Consider the following 17,803-nt stretch of genomic DNA (forward strand, 5'->3'; position numbering starts at 1 on the left):
ATTTTTGAGTATGGTTGAAGTTGATGGCAAAGTTGAAATCGTATCGCGAAGTTATGATGAAGAGACGAGATCAGACCTGGTATTGGTGCAGACGAGCACTGAACCGACAGCTGCAGAGCCGACTGTGGGAGCTGAGTTGCCAGCAGCTAGGGTCGGCCGCCAAGCAGAATCGGGGAAATAATAGGACGTATGATCAGAAAGTGAAGTTCGCCCAACTACTACCGGGAGACTAGCCCCTCATACGGAATTTGGGACGACCCAGAAAGCACAAGTTGGCTGACCGTTGGGCGGCCACACCCCATGTGGTGGAGAGTCAGATGCCGAACCTACCTGTTTTCCGGGTGAGACCAGAGGAGGGGAAGGGGCCTGTTGAGTTTCTTCATCGGAACCAACTGTTACCCCTGGGGCAGGAGGTGCAGGTAGACCGAGAGCGCGACTTGGAGCCTACACTGAGTACGAGGACTCTGTGGAACCGCAGGGTGATGGAAGAGCCCACCGCGGAGGAGATTGGGCCGGGCCCAGCCCCGGAGAGGGATACTGATTCAGATGTGTGGTATGTGCTGCCGTTCGCTAACTCCCCCGTGATGGAGGAAGAGACTCCTGGCCCTTCTCCCACTGAGTCAGGTGAGGCAAGGGGGGCTATTGGTGGGCAGCCTGCGGTACAGCAGGACTCTGAAGGAGAGGAGGTGGGGCCCGAACACGGGACAGGGGGCTCCGTCTTGCCGAGGGACTTGAGTGACAGATCGTGGGAGGTTTCGCTCGGCAGGCCCAAAGAGTCTCCAGTTAGTCCAGTAGTGTCTGAGCCGGAAGAGTCACAACAAGGGGTACGGAGGTCTCAGAGAATTAGGAACCCCCCTGGATAGGTTGGCCTATGTAGCGCCTGGGAAGGAGGGTGTGATCTCTATTGTTTTGGGGAGTTATGTCACTGCTTTCTGCACCTGGATTGGGCTCTGTGTTTTGCAGGAAGGGTTGGCGAATTATTTTAATGTCATGAGGCCATGACTAAATTTGGTGGGGGGGGGGAGAGTGTAAGGGGGTTCTCTGTAATGCTAACTAAGCTAACTGCTCAGGCTTCTCTGTAATGCTAACTGCTGAGGTAATGGGTTTTCCTGTAGCTGCAATGTTTGGGTTATAACTACAGATAACAGGGAACTAACCAATGGGGGGACATGTTATTCTATCTTGTACGTCTGGGAATCGAGCTTGTTCGCGGTCTTTTCGTCGAGGAGAGGAGAAGAGGAAGGACGTGCTCGGAGCACTCTGGTAGACCACCGGGGTGGTCCCAGCCGAGGGTCATTGGAGTTCAGAGGGGATCGATTGGTAGAAAGGAGACCTGGTTCCGTGAGCTCCAACGAATTTATTTGTGCACAGACTGTTTAAAACCAAGTACAAGTGGCGCCTTTTTCTTTTATATTTTATTTCTTTACTAACCACATAGTCATAATAAGATTTATAAAGTGTAATTATTTAATCGCTTATTGTGTACTGTCTGATATTTGCATCGTGGGTCTGTACTGGGGTACATTACACAGTATCCACACAAACTTGATTATGCAGTTTGGCGGGGCTGAAGGCTGCTTCCCCGAGACCAACACGAGCTGAGCGAGCCTGAGGCTTACATGTGGATTCTGGTTAATTGGGTAACTTCGGAACTAGTATATTTTGGCCCAATTAGCCAAAGTTTCATGGAAATAGTTTAAAAGGTATACTAAGGACAAACTGAGCAACAAGTTTTGTATTTAAATAAAATGCAGAACAAATTAGAGCACAACCAATAGTACTACAGTAGTATAAAATTGTGTATTAGTTCCTAATAGTTATCGACAGAGGAGTTCATCCAGTGTATGCAATGATCAAAATCAGCACAGACACCTGGAACAAATAATGGACTGCCCTCGTACAATGCTATCGATGATTGCATCCTCCAAACCTTCATTTTCATTGTGACGTACAAAATGATTGTTGATACCTTCAAATTCCTTGTAGTTCCCAACTTGTTGAAGTAGTGAAATGGTTTCATTATCACTTCCAGCTGCCTCTGGAATCTCCAAGCCTGAATGCTTGAAACTGCAGTGAGCAAAGGAGTTTGGAATTATCTTACTGCTTAACTCTCACCAACTAGCAGTGATAAAATTCACTGCTTTTTGGAAAACAAACATACGCAATTGACACTAGTTGAAAACTGTTTGTTCGAAGCATGGTATAGCATCTAACAGTCACGCAGGTGCATGTGACTGATCTGCCCTCACCTCATCCTCCCACTGCCGCACTAGGGATGGGGGTTCCTCTTGCCCTCGCGTACCACTCCACTAGCCTCCACATACAGCACATAATTCTCCACAGCAGACATCCCACCTTTCCCGGAAGTTCCAGGAGTCTCCTGCATATTGATAGTGGCTCCCTGACACCCGGAAATTGTATACAATATCCTGGAAATAGATTTTTTTGAGAGGGAGAGGGAGAGGGAGAGCGAGCATCCATATTAGTCTCTCTTCATGCTAAGAGTGGTCCCCAACCACCGGGCCGTGAGGAAACGATATGAGTCAGCTGTACCTTTCCTCATTCCCTGTCATGCACTGTTGAATTAATGCATGAGAGGTCATCAGTGACCCAAGACGTGCAAAGGAATGGGTCCGTGACCCATTTGTGAATGTCCCCGGTGAATCATCCATGTCAGCGTGGGAAAAAGATCAACTCCTCGAGCTTGCAAATGACAGTGGGCTGAAAAGTATGTTTGACATAACATCTCTGCCGGCATTCTGGATCAAATTCAAGGCTGAATATCCTGAGATAGCCACGAAAGCTCTGAAAATGTTGCTTCCATTTCCAACATATTTCTGTGAAGCGGAGTTTTCCGCAATGAAAGCAACGAAAACTAAATTGCAGAATAGACTGGACATAAGGAAGTATCGCTGTCTCCCATCACCCCTCGATAGGACCATGTTGTTGCAGGAAAACAAGCCCAGGGCTCCCACTGATTCAGCAATATTGGTGCGTTGCAATGATTTTATATGTTCACATGAGGAAAATATGCGCTGTGTGTTTAATATCCAAACGTTACTTAAAATGTTATGATGCTATTGACTTATAAGTGACTTATAATTCAGTGGTCCCCAACCTCCAGGCCGCGAAGAATACAGCGGTGGCCAGAACGCACCCAGCATATCTTTAAGAAAAAAGCTGAAATAAACAAGCTAATTAATTAGGTGCATAATTGCCGATTGTATCGTCTCTGATCTGGGCCGACATTTACGTGCCGGGTGGCACCTAATCAATTAGCTTTTTTATTTCGGCTTTTTTCTTAAAGGTGTGCTGGGTGCGTCCCGGCCACCGCTGTACCGCTGCATTCTTTGCGGCCCGGAGGTTTGGGACCACTGTTATAATTGGCTTATCACTACATTCATGCGAGGAAAATATGCACTGTGTGTTTAATATTAAATTTGTTAGATAAACCCTTTTAGAAATGAAATTGAGTGTATTAGCCACTTACAGGTGACTTATAGTTGACTTATCACCTAAATTCTGGTCGTGATTAACACCCCCTCCCCCTAGGTCGGCCAGTCCGCAAGTATATTGTCAATATTAAACTGGTCCGTGGTGCAAAACAGGTTGGAGACCCCTGATTTAAACCAGCTGGCTGGCTGCCAAGGAGTTACGCTATTGATGTCCTACGTGATGAGGCCAAACTCCCTGTAGACTGGCTTAAAGTTGTAATAGAATAAACATGATAATATAATATAAGTACATATTTTAATGTCACATTTGCTGCATATACCCAACTTGGTTTACAGATTAGACAAAATCACTAAACAAAGTATTACATACACGACGGGGGGTGGGCAGAATATGGGTTGCAGGGGGTGGAGGTGCTACCTCCCTGAAATGAGTTTTTGCAGGGTGGGATGTCTGCCATAGGTTCTGCCATCTCCAACAGGATCCCACATCTTTCTCTCCCCCTCCACTTTCTGCAGGGAACACCCCTTACGTGACTCCTTTGTCCACTTGTCCATCCCCACTGATCTCCTTCCTGGTGCTTACCCTTGCAAGCGGAAAAAAGTGCCACACCTCCTCCCTCACTACCATTCAGGGCCCTAACCGGTCTTTCCAGGTGAGCTGACACTTCACCTGTGAGTCTGTTGAGGCCATCTACTGTATCTGGTGCTCCTGGTGTGGCCTCCTGTATATCGGTGGGATGCAACATAGATTGGGAGACTGCTTCGTTGAGCACCTTCGCTCCATCTGCCGCAAAAGCTGGGATTTCCTGATGGCCACCTATTTCAATTCTACTTCTTGTTCCCATTCTGATATGTCTATCCATGGCTTCCTCTACTGCTGTGATCGGGCTGCGCACAGGTTGGAGGAACACCACCTTATATTCTGTCTGGGTAGCCTCCAACCTGATGGCATGAACATCGATTTCTCAAACTTCTGGTAATTTCTCCCCTCCTTCTCTCCTTCAATATTTCCCATTCCAGTTTCCCTCTCACACCTTCCCTTCTTCCCTGCTCATCGCCTCCTCTGGTTCTCCTCCCCCCTTCTCTTTCTTCCACGGTCTCTGTCTTCTCTTATCAGATTCCCCCTTCTCCAGCCCTTTATCTCTTCCACCAATCAACTTCCCCGCTCTTTACTTCACCCCTCCCCCTCTTCCAGGTTCACCAATCACCTTGTGCTTCTTCCTCCCATTTCCCCCCCACCTTCTTAGTCTGACTCCTTCCCCCTTCCTTTCCGGTCCAGATGCAGGGTCTCAGCCTGAAACGTCAACTGATAACTTTTTCCATAGATGCTTCCTGGCCTGCTGGGTTCCTCCAGCATTTTGTGTGTGTTGCTTAGAATTTGGGAAGCTGGCCAGAAGAATTTTAGAATAGTATCAGAAAACTTCAGCAGTCTGTGAGTTGATAGATAAGGAGATTTGGAAATGTAAGTGAATTGTCTTTGTAATTACACCTCATTAAATGTATAAAGTTGAGTTGCATTTTGGGTCTGGATCTGCAGCCTTGCTTGATCAATCATAAACATGCATTGAACTTGACTATAATTGTCTAATTCAGATCAAGCTCTGTATGAATTATCAGACAAGGATGACCACCTTGAGAAGTGAGTGAGCAGGTTGGGTTCATTCAGTCTTGTCATCTGCTCGAAACACAGTTTTGAAGTTAAGATACATGAAACTGCCTAACCAGTTTGTGTTCCTTCCCAGCTTATTATAATTGCACTATTTGTTAATTCTATCAGTACAGTTATAAGCCTGAGAATCTCTGAATTGGTTTTAATATCACTGGCATACTATGTCATGAAATTTGTTGTCTTTGTAGCAGCAACCAATGCAATACACAATAACAGGAAAAAACTGTGAATTACAGTAAGTGTGTGTGTATATATATATGATAGTTTAAGTAAGTAGTGCAAAAATAGAAATAAAAAAGGTAATGAGGCAGTGTTCATGCGGTCAATGTCCATTCAGAAATCAGAAGGCAGAAAAGAGGGGAAGAAGCTGTTCCTGAATTGCTGAGTGTGTGTCTTCAGGCTCCTGTACCTCCTTCCTGATGGTAGCACCGAGAACAAAGCATGTCCTGGGTGATGGGCATCCTTAATGCCGGATGCTGTCTTTTTGAGGCATCACTCCTTGTAGCTGTCCTGGATGCTACAGAGGCTTGTGTCCATGATGGAGCTGATTGAGTTTACAACTCACTGCAGCTTATTTTGATCCTGTACAGTAGCCCTTCACACCGCCCCCCCCCCCACCAGATGGTGACGTAGCCAGTGAGAATGCTCTCCATGGTACATCTGTAGAAATTTGCAAGTGTCTTTGGTGACATACTAAACCTCCTGAAACTCCTAATAAAATATAGTTGTTATGCCTTCTTTGTAGCTGTGTTGATATGTTTACTTTAAAATCATTATAGAGAGAAGGGGTTTCCATATCCAACTGGTCAACACACATAAAATGTTGGAGGAATTCAGCAGGCCAGGCAACTTTAGAAAAAAGTACAGTCAACGTTTCAGCCCAAAATGTCTGCTGTACTTTTTTCCATAGATGCTGCCTGCCCTGCTGAGTTCCTCTAGCATTTTTGTGTGTGTTGCTCAGATTTAAGGCATCTGCAGATTCTCTCTTTTTTCAGATCCAAATGGTGGAGCGTTTGGACGAAGATAAACTACAGTAAATGATATCAAAAGGCATGGCAGTTGAAGCGAAGGGCTGCACAAGAATTACAGGAATAACATCAATTCTAGCTCTTAGATTTTGTTTTTATTTTATAAAATACAGGATTAATTGCATTAATTTGACCATTTTCAATTATAAATTACTCTGATTTTATTTTCATTGTTCACTTTGAGATATGGATATTAACAGCAAAGCCAACATTTGTTGTCCTTCAAAAGTTTCCCTTGAGAAAATAATAGTGTGCCTTCCCCTTGAGCAGATTATACATTTAATAAAAGTAATTCCAAAGTACAGTTAAGTGGAGAGTTCCAACATATTGACCAAGGAAAAATGAGAACAAATGTCATAAAAAACCCAGACAAGATTGTATAGTTGAATGACAACTTTAAGCTAGTACGATTGGTGAGGATGTTTATAGCTCTTTATCCTCTTCAGCTTGTTGGATGATCGCATTTGTTACATTAATGGCCAGAAGACCCATTTTATTGAATTGGAAAGAGACCAATCCCCCTACTACATTTAAATAGTTTTCCCAAACTATATCATGTTTAAATTTAGAAAAAATCAGAAGTGTCATTTTTGATCCTTTGGTTAAATTTGAAGAGACTCGGAAGCCATTTATTCAACATTTTCATATGATGTAGTTTGACCTTTTCCGAATCCTTTTTTATTAACTTAGGATATATGAATAGAGGAGTGGAGTTGTCGACATTAATGAATGTATTCGATCTAATATATTGGTTCAGCCTTGTTTTATTCTGTTGGATTTTTTTTTGGATCTAGTAGTTTAGTTTTTTTTTAGCTTTTTTGTTTTTTGGGGTTTTTCTTTGTGATATCCTTTTTCTTTTTATTTCTTTTTAACCATATAACAATTACAGACGGAAACAGGCCATCTCGGCCCTTCTAGTCCGTGCCAAACGCTTACTCTCACCTAGTCCCACCGACCTGCACTCAGCCCATAACCCTCCATTCCTTTCCTGTCCATATACCTATCCAATTTTTCTTTAAATGATAATATTGAACCAGCCTCTACCACTTCTACTGGAAGTTCGTTCAACACTTACTTCAAGCTCCCCTGTCCTCCCCTGATAATTGACTTATCACTATATTCATGCAAGGGAAATATGCGCTGTGTGTTTAATTTTAAATTTGCTAGATAAACCCTTTTAGAAACGTAATTGAGTGTATTAGCCACTTATCACCTATATTCCGGTCGTGATTAACAGCACCCCCCCCCCAAACAGAATTGCCAAAAACAATTTGTGGAAAAAAGTTTAGAAGTCTATTACACTTGTATTATCTGTAGTTTCTTTTGTATATGTTTATTACCTATAATGTAATTCCAATCTCTTTGTATCACTATTGTTATTATGTTTATGAACTTGAAAACTAATAAAAAGATTAAAAAAGAAAAGAAGAGGATGTTTAAGGTGGTGAAAAGGGTCCATATCTTGTGAAATGGTTTCTCGACCATACTGTTGAGTATTTTCTGTTTTGCTGGACTTGAATCCATCAGTCAAGTGGAGAACATTCTCATATACACCCTGATTTGTTCTTTATAAAAATAAAGGTTTTAAAAGGTGAACAAGGAACACCATGGCAGCAGGATATCTAACTTGTGATCTACTGCAATGGAAAGAAAGGAAGACAGCATTAGAAATAAATTCAAATGAAATAATTAATAACAGTTTAATAGAAGTCCCCAATGTATTACATGTGAGTTGTGTAAACAAGAGCAAATTCAACATCTGTTCTTTATGCAGCCACTGCAGATTTCTCAGCTCTTCAGTATAAATGAAATCATCTGAAAGTAAGTTTTGCACTTGCCAGTTTATGGCCATATTGTGAATAGTGGATTAGACTATAAAACATAGGAGCAGAATTGGACTGTCCAGTCCATTTTTTACCAAAAGAACGAGCCCACCCCCTCTGCCCACGTGCTTGTCTCTTCAATAGGATGTGTATCCTTGGATGATTATCTCCAAGTTGTGATCTTCTTTCAATCATAAATCCTTATTTCAATTTAATATGCAAATTAGTAAATAAGTGAAAGAAGCAGTTGAAGTCAATGTGACTCATAGCTTTCAAATCCCATATTTAATTAATTTTCCTACCAATGAATATCGTCTAAACTGCACACTAAACTCCTATCATGTTTGGCAAATATTCAAGCAAACATTTCTATGTTAATTTAAAAGTAATCCATGAAATTCTTACATCTACATCCAATGCTCAGCAGATGCAGTAGCAATTGAACTTTTGAAATAGTATCTTGAAATCATTAATGTGCAGAAATACAATTTAATGGAGGCAATTTTTAATTCAGTTTTGTTCATGCAAGACAAAATCTGAACAAAAGTTTGTCAAAAATTTTAAACATTAACATCCAGAAAAACAGTGGAAGTATTGAGAAGTGTCGAGAATCCACCACAGCATCTCTCTGCTCACAACATCTCATCCTAACCCAGCACTTTTATCAACCACATAGATTGAGGGCAAAGGCATAGCCCCTTACTCTATAACAAATATCAGCATAAATTTGTGAGCTGCACCTGCTACTTCCACTTGATCTGGGTTGCAATAAAGCAGCAAGACGCTTTAGAAAACATTCAGCTTTTTGTTGAGTTGCTTCGTTAGCCATCTGTTTTTTTAACAATGAATGTTAAGAAAGTACAATCTGTAAAACTGCAAATATTTCAAATGCCATTAACAACATTGTGTTAATTGGATAGGAAGGATCTCGAGGGGGGTTCAGGAGAATCACCAAATTAATGTTGATAGCATATTGTGTAGAGAGCTGGAAGCATATGCCCGTACAAGAATTTCAGGTTGTATATTGTATAATTCTCTGATTTTAAATAGAATTATTGAACTATTTAGGGTAGTAGGTTCTTTTTCAGTAAAGATACGGGTTCCATAACAAAATCAAGATTCCATTTCATTGTAACATTGTTGGTACTCAGCAGACTCTGACAATTTTGTTGGTAACTGGGTCTATAAGGCTACTGGAAGATGCTTTTGATCATTTTATATGGATGGACCGTTCTCCAAAGCACTTGGGCTACTGATTCCTGAGCCTTTCTACATCACCACAGCAAACACCCTTGCAGTACAGTCAAAAATGCATTGTCTAAATCCCAGCATGTGTTTGTGACATTCTATTTATTTTGGCATGGAATGATAATAAGTTAATGGATAGGAATCACAGTGAAAATAAAGAGATCTTTCTCAAACTGCCAGGCTGACTAGTTGGGTAACCTCCAAAGGTTGCAAAGTTAAATTCTGTGACATAAGAGACAGCAGAGATTTGCTCCAGATGAGCTCAATGCCTCCTATACTCACTTTGACCACCAGAACTGGGAGGAACCGTCGTGTGCCCCATGTCTCCTGATGATCCTTTGGTCTCAGTATCTGAAGATGACTTGCGGGCATTCCTTCAAGAGAGTGAATCCAAGGAAAGCATCCGGTCCGGAAGGAGTACCTGGCCGAGTACCGAAGACCTGTGGTGATCAACTGGCTGGTGTGTTCAACCTCTCGCTCCTGCAGTGTGTGGTACCCACCTGTTTCAGGCAGGCTTCAATCGCACCAGTGCCCAGGAAGAGTGTGGTAACCTGTCTAAATGACTATTGCCCAGTGGCACTTACATTCACAGTGATGAGGTGTTCTGTGAGGTTGGTGTTGAAGTGTATCAGCTCTTGTCTGAGTTGCAGCTTGGATCCGCTCAGACTTGCCTACCGAAGCAACAGGTCTACAGCAGATGCCATCTGCATGCAACCCTGGAAAGTCTAGATGGTAAAAATGCATACATCAGGATGTTTTTTTATCAATGACCAGCGGTGCTCCACAGAGATCTGTTCTGGGACCTCTCCTCTTTGTGATTTTTATAAATGACCTGGATGCGGAAGTAGAAGGGTGGGTTAGTAAGTTTGCTGATGACTCTATAATTGGGAGTGTTGTGGATAGTCTGAAGCCATCGTTGTAGCGGCCATTGTTGGAGTGGACTGAGTCAGAGTGGGGCGGCTTTGGCTCAAACAGGCTTCAGCGACAACAGGCAGAGGCCAGGGTAGGTTCTGGTAAGTTTTTTGTTCAGATTGTCTAGCATAGAGAGAATGCCAGGCAGGATGTTGGAATGCTCCTCTTGCAGGATGTGGGAAGTCAGGGAGCCCTCCGGTGTCCCTGACAACGACACCTGCAAGAAGTGCATCCAGCTGCAGCTCCTAACAAACCGCGTTAGGGAACTGGAGCAGGAGCTGGATGACCTGCGGATCATTCGGGAGAATGAGGAGATTATAGATCGTAGCTATAGGGAGGTAGTTACGCCAAAGGAGCAGAGGACAGGAAATTGGGTCACTGTCAGGCGAGGGAAGAGGAAAGGGCAGGCAGAGCAGGGTTCCCCTGTGGCCATTCCCCTCAGCAACAAGTATACCGCATTGGATACTGCTGGGGGGGATGACTTACCCGGGACTAGCTGCAGTAGCCGGATCTCTGGCACTGAGTCTGGCTCTGCAGTGCAGAAGGGAGGGGGGAAAAGAGGAGAGCGGTAGTGATAGGGTAGATAGTTAGAGGTGCAGATAGGAGTGACAGAAAATCCAGGATGGTTTGTTGCCTCCCAGGTGCCAGGGTCAAGGATGTCTCTGATCGATTGCATGACATTCTGAAGTGGGAGGGTGACCAGCCAGATGTTGTGGTGCACATAGGCACCAATGACATAGCAAGGAAGAGTGAAGAGGTCCTGGACAGTGAGTATAGAGAGCTTGGTAGGAAGTTGAAAAGCAGGACCTCAAGGGTGGTAATCTCAGGATTGCTACCTGTGCTACGTGCCAGTGAGGGTAAGAATGGGATGCTCTGGAGGATGAACAAGTGGCTGAGGAACTGGTGTAGGGGGCAGGGTTTCAGATTTCAGGATCATTGGGACCTCTTCTGGGGCAGGTGGGACCTGTACAAGAGAGACGGGTTACACTTGAACCACAGGGGGACCAATATCCTTTCAGGGAGGTTTGTTAGTGCTATTGGGGAGGCTTTAAACTAGATTTGCAGGGGAATGGGAACCAGAGTGCCAGAGCTGACAGCGTGGCTGGGGTGAAAATAAATGATATTGAAAGTTTAAGCAAATCCGCTGATAGAAAGGTTGCGAGTGGTGGTAAAAATCTTCTGAGGTGTATATATTTCAATGCTAGGAGTATTGCGGGGAAGGGGGATGAGTTGAGGGCGTGGATTGACATGTGGAATTATGATTTTGTAGCAATAAGTGAAACTTGGCTACAGGAGGGGCAGGACTGGCAGCTTAATATTCCAGGGTTCCGATGTTTCAGATGTGATCGAGGCAGAGGAATGAAAGGTGGGGGAGTAGCATTGCTTGTTAGGGAAAATATTACAGCAGTGCTCAGGCAGGACACATTAGAGGGCTTGTCTACTGAGTCCTTATGGGTGGAGCTGAGAAACAGGAAAGGTATGGCCACATTAGTGGGATTGTATTACAGACCACCCAATAGTCACCGAGACTTGGAAGAGCAAATCTGCAGAGAGATAGTAGACAACTGCAGGAAACATAAAGTTGTGGTGGTAGGGGATTTTAATTTTCCATACATTGATTGGGACTCCCATACTGTTAGGGGTCTAGATGGTTTAGAGTTTGTAAAATGTGTTCAGGGAAGTTTTCTAAATCAGTATATAGAGAGACCAACTAGAGGGGATGCAATATTGGATCTCCTGTTAGGAAACGAATTAGGGAAAGTGATGGAAGTCTGTGTAGGGGAGCACTTTGGTTCCAGTGATCATAACGCCATTAGTTTCAATTTGATCATGGACAAGGATAGATCTGGTCCTAGGATTGAGGTTCTGAACTGGAAGAAGGCCAAATTTGAAGAAATGAGAAAGGATCTAAAAAGCGTGGATTGGGACAGGTTGTTCTCTGGCAAAGATGTGATTGGTAGGTGGGAAGCCTTCAAAGGGGAAATTTTGAGAGTGCAGAGTTTGTATGTTCCTGTCAGGATTAAAGGCAAATTGAATAGGAATAAGGAACCTTGGTTCTCAAGGGATATTGCAACTCTGATAAAGAAGAAGAGGGAGTTGTATGAAATGTATAAGAAACAGGGGGTAAATCAGGTGCTTGAGGAGTATAAGAAGTGCAAGAAAATACTTAAGAAAGAAATCAGGAGGGTAAAAAGAAGACATGAGGTTGCCTTGGCAGTCAAAGTGAAGGATAATCCAAAGAGCTTTTACAAGTATATTAAGAGCAAAAGGATTGTAAGGGATAAAATTGGCCCTCTTGAAGATCAGAGTGGTCGGCTTTGTGCGGAACCAAAGCAAATGGGGGAGATCTTAAATAGGTTTTTTGTGTCTGTATTTACTAAGGAAGCTGGCATGAAATCTGTGGAATTGAGGGAATCAAGTAGTGAGACCATGGAAACTGTACAGATTGAAAAGGAGGAGGTGCTTGCTGTCTTGAAGAAAATTAAAGTGGATAAATCCCCGGGACCTGACAGGGTGTTCCCTTGGACCTTGAAGGAGACTAGTGTTGAAATTGCGGGGGCCCTGGCAGAAATATTTAAAATGTCGCTGTCTACGGGTGAAGTGCCAGAGGATTGGAGAGTGGCTCATGTTGTTCCATTGTTTAAAAAAGGATCGAAAAGTAATCTGGGAAATTATAGGCCGGTGAGTTTAACATCAGTAGTAGGTAAGTTATTGGAGGGAGTACTAAGAGACAGAATCTACAAGCATTTGGTTAGACAGGGGCTTATTAGGGAGAGTCAACATGGCTTTGTGCGTGGTAGGTCATGTTTGACCAACCTGTTGGGAGTTTTTCGAGGAGGTTACCAGGAAAGTGGATGAAGGGAAGGCAGTGGATATTGTCTACATGGACTTCAGTAAGGCCTTTGACAAGGTCCCACATGGGAGGTTAGTTAGGAAATTTCAGTCGCTAGGTATACATGGAGAGGTGGTAGATTGGATTGGACATTGGCTCGATGGAAGAAGCCAAAGAGTGGTGGTAGAAAATTGCTTCTCCGAGTGGAGGCCTGTGACTAGTGGTGTGCCACAGGGATCAGTGCTGGGTCCATTGTTATTTGTCATCTATATCAATGATCTGGATGATAATGTCGTAAATTGGATCAGCAAGTTTGCTGATGATACAAAGATTGGAGGTGTAGTAGACAGTGAGGAAGGTTTTCAGAGCCTGCAGAGGGACTTGGACCAGCTGGAAAAATGGTCTGAAAAAAGACAGATGGAGTTTAATACTGACAAGTGTGAGGTATTGCACGTTGGAAGGACAAACCAAGGTAGAACATACAGGGTTAATGGTAAGGCACTGAGGAGTGCAGTGGAACAGAGGGATCTGGGAATACAGATACAAAATTCCCTAAAAGTGTCGTCACAGGTAGATAGGGTTGTAAAGAGAGCTTTTGGTACATTGGCCTTTATTAATCGAAGTTTTGAGTATAAGAGCTGGAATGTTATGATGAGGTTGTATAAGGCATTGGTGAGGCCGAATCTGGAGTATTGTGTTCAGTTTTGGTCACCAAATTACAGGAAGGATATAAATAAGGTTGAAAGAGTGCAGAGAAGGTTTACAAGGATGTTGCCGGGACTTGAGAAACTCAGTTACAGAGAAAGGTTGAATAGGTTAGGACTTTATTCCCTGGAGCGTAGAAGAATGAGGGGAGATTTGATAGAGGTATATAAAATTATGATGGGTATTGATAGAGTGAATGCAAGCAGGCTTTTTCCACTGAGGCAAGGGGAGAAAAAAAACAGAGGACATGGGTTAAGGGTGAGGGGGGAAAAGTTTAAAGGGAACATTAGGAGGGGCTTCTTCACACAGAGAGTGGAGGGAGTATGGAATGAGCTGCCAGACAAGGTGGTAAATGCGGGTTCTTTTTTAACATTTAAGAATAAATTGGACAGATACATGGATGGGAGGTGTATGGAGGGATATGGTCCGTGTGCAGGTCAGTGGGACTAGGCAGAAAATGGTTCAGCACAGCCAAGAAGGGCCAAAGGGCCTGTTTCTTTGCTGTAGTTTCTATGGTTCTATGGGTTCTCAGAGGTTACAGTGGGACATCGAAGGGTGCCAAACCGGGTTGAGAAGTGGCAGAAGGTGTTCAACCCAGGTAAGTATGAAGTGATTCATTTTGGAGGGCCAAATTTGAAAATAGAATATAATATTAATGGTAAGACTCTCTTGGCATTGTGGAAGACCAGCAAGGAGTTTATGTCCATAGGACACTCAAAGCTGCTGTGCAGGTTGACAGTGTTGTTAAGAAGGCGGATGGTGTGTTGGCATTCATCAACCATAGGATTGAGTTCAAGAGCTGTGAGGTAATATTACAGCTACATAAGAACTTAAGTTACTCCCACTTGGAGTACTGTGTTCAGTTCTGGTCACCTCACTACAGGAAGGGTGTGGATACTATAGAGAGGGTGCAGAGGAGATTTGCAAGGATATTGCTTGGATTGGAGAGCATGCCTTATGAGAATAGGTTGATAGAATTTGACCTTTTCTCTTTGGAGCAACAGAGGATGAGAGGTGACCTGATAGAGATGTATAAGATGATGAGAGGCATTGATCATGTGGATTGCCAGAGGCTTTTTCCCAGGGCTGAGATGGCTAACATGAGGGGGCATAGTTTTAAGTTGCTTGGAAGGAGGTACAAGGGGTTGTCAGAGGTAAGTTTTTCACAGAGGGAGTGGTGGGTGTGTGGAATGCACTGCTAGCGACAGTGGTAAAGGCGGATACAATAGGGTCTTTTAGGAGACTCTTAGATAGGTACATGGAGCTTAGAAAAATAGAGGGCTATGCGGTAGGGAAATTCTAGGCAGTTTCTAGAGTAGATTATATGGTCCGCATAACATTGTGGGCCAAAGGGCCTGTAATATGCTGTAGATATTCTGTACTCTGTAATTATGTTCTGATTACCATGCAGCATTTAATATCATCACTCTCTCAAAAGTAATCAGTAAATTCCTAGACGTGGGCCTAAATACCCCCTTGTGCAATTGGATCCTGGATTTCCTCACTTGTAGACTCCAGTCAGTTTGGATTGGCAAAAACATCTCCTCCACAATCTGCATCAGCACAGGAGCACGTCAGGGATGTGAGCTTAGACCCCTGCTCTAGTCACTTTTCACCTATGCCTGTGTGGCTCAGCACAGCTTCAACACCATATACAAGTTTGCTGACAAGGTCACCGCTATGGGTCGATCAATGGTGGTGATAACTCAGCATACAGGAGTGAGATTGAAAACTTGGCTGAGTGGTGTAGTAACAGCAACCTCTCACTCAATGTCAATAAAATGGATTGTAGACTTCAGGAGAGGGAAAACAGATGTCCATGAGCCAGTCCTCATGGGAGGACCGGAGATGGAGAGGATTAGTAACTTTAAATTCCTGGGTGTCACTATCTCAGAGGACCTGTCCTGGACCCATCACATAATTGCAAAGAAAGCACGACTGCACCTCTGCTTCCTGAGGAGACTACGGAGATTCAGCATGTCATCAAAAACCTTGGCAAAGTTCTTTAGATGTGTGGTGGAAAGTGTGCTGACTGGCTGCATTACACCCTGGTATGGGAACACCAATGCCTTTGAGTGGAAAATTCTACAAAAGATAATAGATTTGACGCAGTACATCACGGGTAAAGCCCTCCCAAACACTGAGCACATCTACATGGAACGTTAGCCGGCCGGTGGTGTCGTGGCATCAGCACCAGCCATTCACGGCGAATGGTCCCCAGTTCAAATCCAGCCGGCTCCTTGCATGCTTTCCATCCGTGCAGGGTCGAACATCGCTAGCAACTCGGCCTTGTTTTAAAAAACAGTCAACAGTTAAAAAAAAAATGCCACCCAATGCTACCCAAGGCAGGGAAAGGAACAACGTGAACATGAAAAGTTGCCGTAGAAAAGCAGCATCAACCTTCAAAGATCCTCACCACCCGGACCATGTTCTTTTCCCACTGCTGCCATCAGGTAGAAGGTACAAGAACCTCAGGACTCAAATCACCAGGTTCAAGAACAGTTACTACTTCTCAACCATCAGGCTCTTGAACGAAAGGAGATAACTACACTCATTTTATTTCTGGTGTTCCCACTTTAACCACTCTTTATCTTGTTTTTTCATACTCATTATTATTTGCTATTTATTTATATTTGCATTTGTACAGTTTGTTGTTCAGTGATCTGTTTACAGTTACTGTTCTATAGATTTGCTAAGTATACCCACAAGAAAAAGAATCTGGTGACATGTATGTACTCTGATAAATTTTACTTTGAACTTTGGACACTACTCAGTGTCTAGGTCCTGGCTACTCACAATCTATATTAATGATCTTGTTGAGTGAGGAGAGCAAGTGACACGTTTCCAAGTTTGCTGATGAAAGTGCGGAAAAATGAGACCAACAGGATTGATCAAAAATACTTACCTGGCAGAGATCAGGGGGGCCGAGGTCCCAGGACAGGGCTATCTCATTGCACTTCGGGTGTGCTGATGCCTGCGATATCCCCAAATGAGGGATACTGGTCTGCGTAATTTGTGGTAGTGGGGGACTGCGTTTGCGCTCTAAATTGATGACACAAAGGTTGGGGGTGTTGTAGATAGTGTGGAGGGCTGTCAGAGGTTACAGTGGGATAGTGATTGGATGCAAAACTGGGCTGAGGAGTGGCAGATGGAGTTCAACCCAGATAAGTGTGAAGTGGTTCATTTTGGTGGGTCAAATATGATGGCAGAATATAGTATTAATATCAGTGTGGAGGATCAGAGGGATCTTGGGGTCCGAGTCCATAGGACACTCAAAGCTGCTACACAGGTTGACTCTGCAGTTAAGAAGGCATACGGTGCATTGGCCTTCATCAGTTGAGGAATTGAGTTTAGGAGCAGAGAGGTAATGTTGCAGCTATATAGGACCCTGGTCATACCCCATTTGGAGTACTGTGCTCAGTTCTGGTCGCCTCACTACAGGAAGGACATGGAAACCATAGAAAGGGTGCAGAGGAGATTTACAAGGATGTTACCTGAATTGGGGAGCATGCCTTATGAGAATAAGTTGAGTGAACTCAGCCTTTTCTCCTTGGAACGACGGAGGATGAGGGGTGACCTGACAGAGGTGTATAAGATGATGAGAGGCATTCATCGTGTGGATAGTCAGAGGCTTTTTCCCAGGGCTGGAATGGCTAGCATGAGAGGGCATAGTTTTAAGGTGCTTGGAAGTAGGTACAGAGGAGATGTCAGGGGTAAGTTTTTTATGCAGAGAGTGGTGAGCGCGTGGAATGGGCTGCCAGCAACGGTGGTGGAGGCGGATACAATAGGGTCTTTTAAGAGACTCCTGGACAGGTACATGGAGCTTAGAAAAATAGAGGGCTATGGGTAAGCCTAGGTAATTTCTAAAGTAAGGACATTCTCGGCACAGCTTTGTGGGCCAAAGTGCCTGTATTGTGCTGTAGGTTTTCTATGTTCTATGACTTAATAGGCCAAATGGTCTCCTTTTCTGTTACTATAATTCAGTGAATCTGAGTCAAAAGCAGAAGGCTTGACCAGCTGAGCTTTTATCTTGGTTTGAGAATTTGGTAGATAGGTGTGGAACAAGTTTTGTTTTTGGTCTTTGCAACTGAAAGACAAGTTTTCAGACCTTTGACTTTAAAAGTTGAAAT

General features: G+C 43.7%; 1 pseudogene; it reads left to right on the top strand.

Annotated features, from left to right (window-relative positions):
• Window positions 1–16,570: 16,570 nt before the first annotated feature.
• On the top strand, window positions 16,571–16,718 carry LOC140211332 (U1 spliceosomal RNA; annotated as a pseudogene).
• The last annotated feature ends 1,085 nt before the right edge of the window (window positions 16,719–17,803 follow it).

Source organism: Mobula birostris, chromosome 16 (genome assembly GCF_030028105.1).
Source record: "Mobula birostris isolate sMobBir1 chromosome 16, sMobBir1.hap1, whole genome shotgun sequence".
Classification (NCBI taxonomy): Eukaryota; Metazoa; Chordata; class Chondrichthyes; order Myliobatiformes; family Myliobatidae; genus Mobula; species Mobula birostris.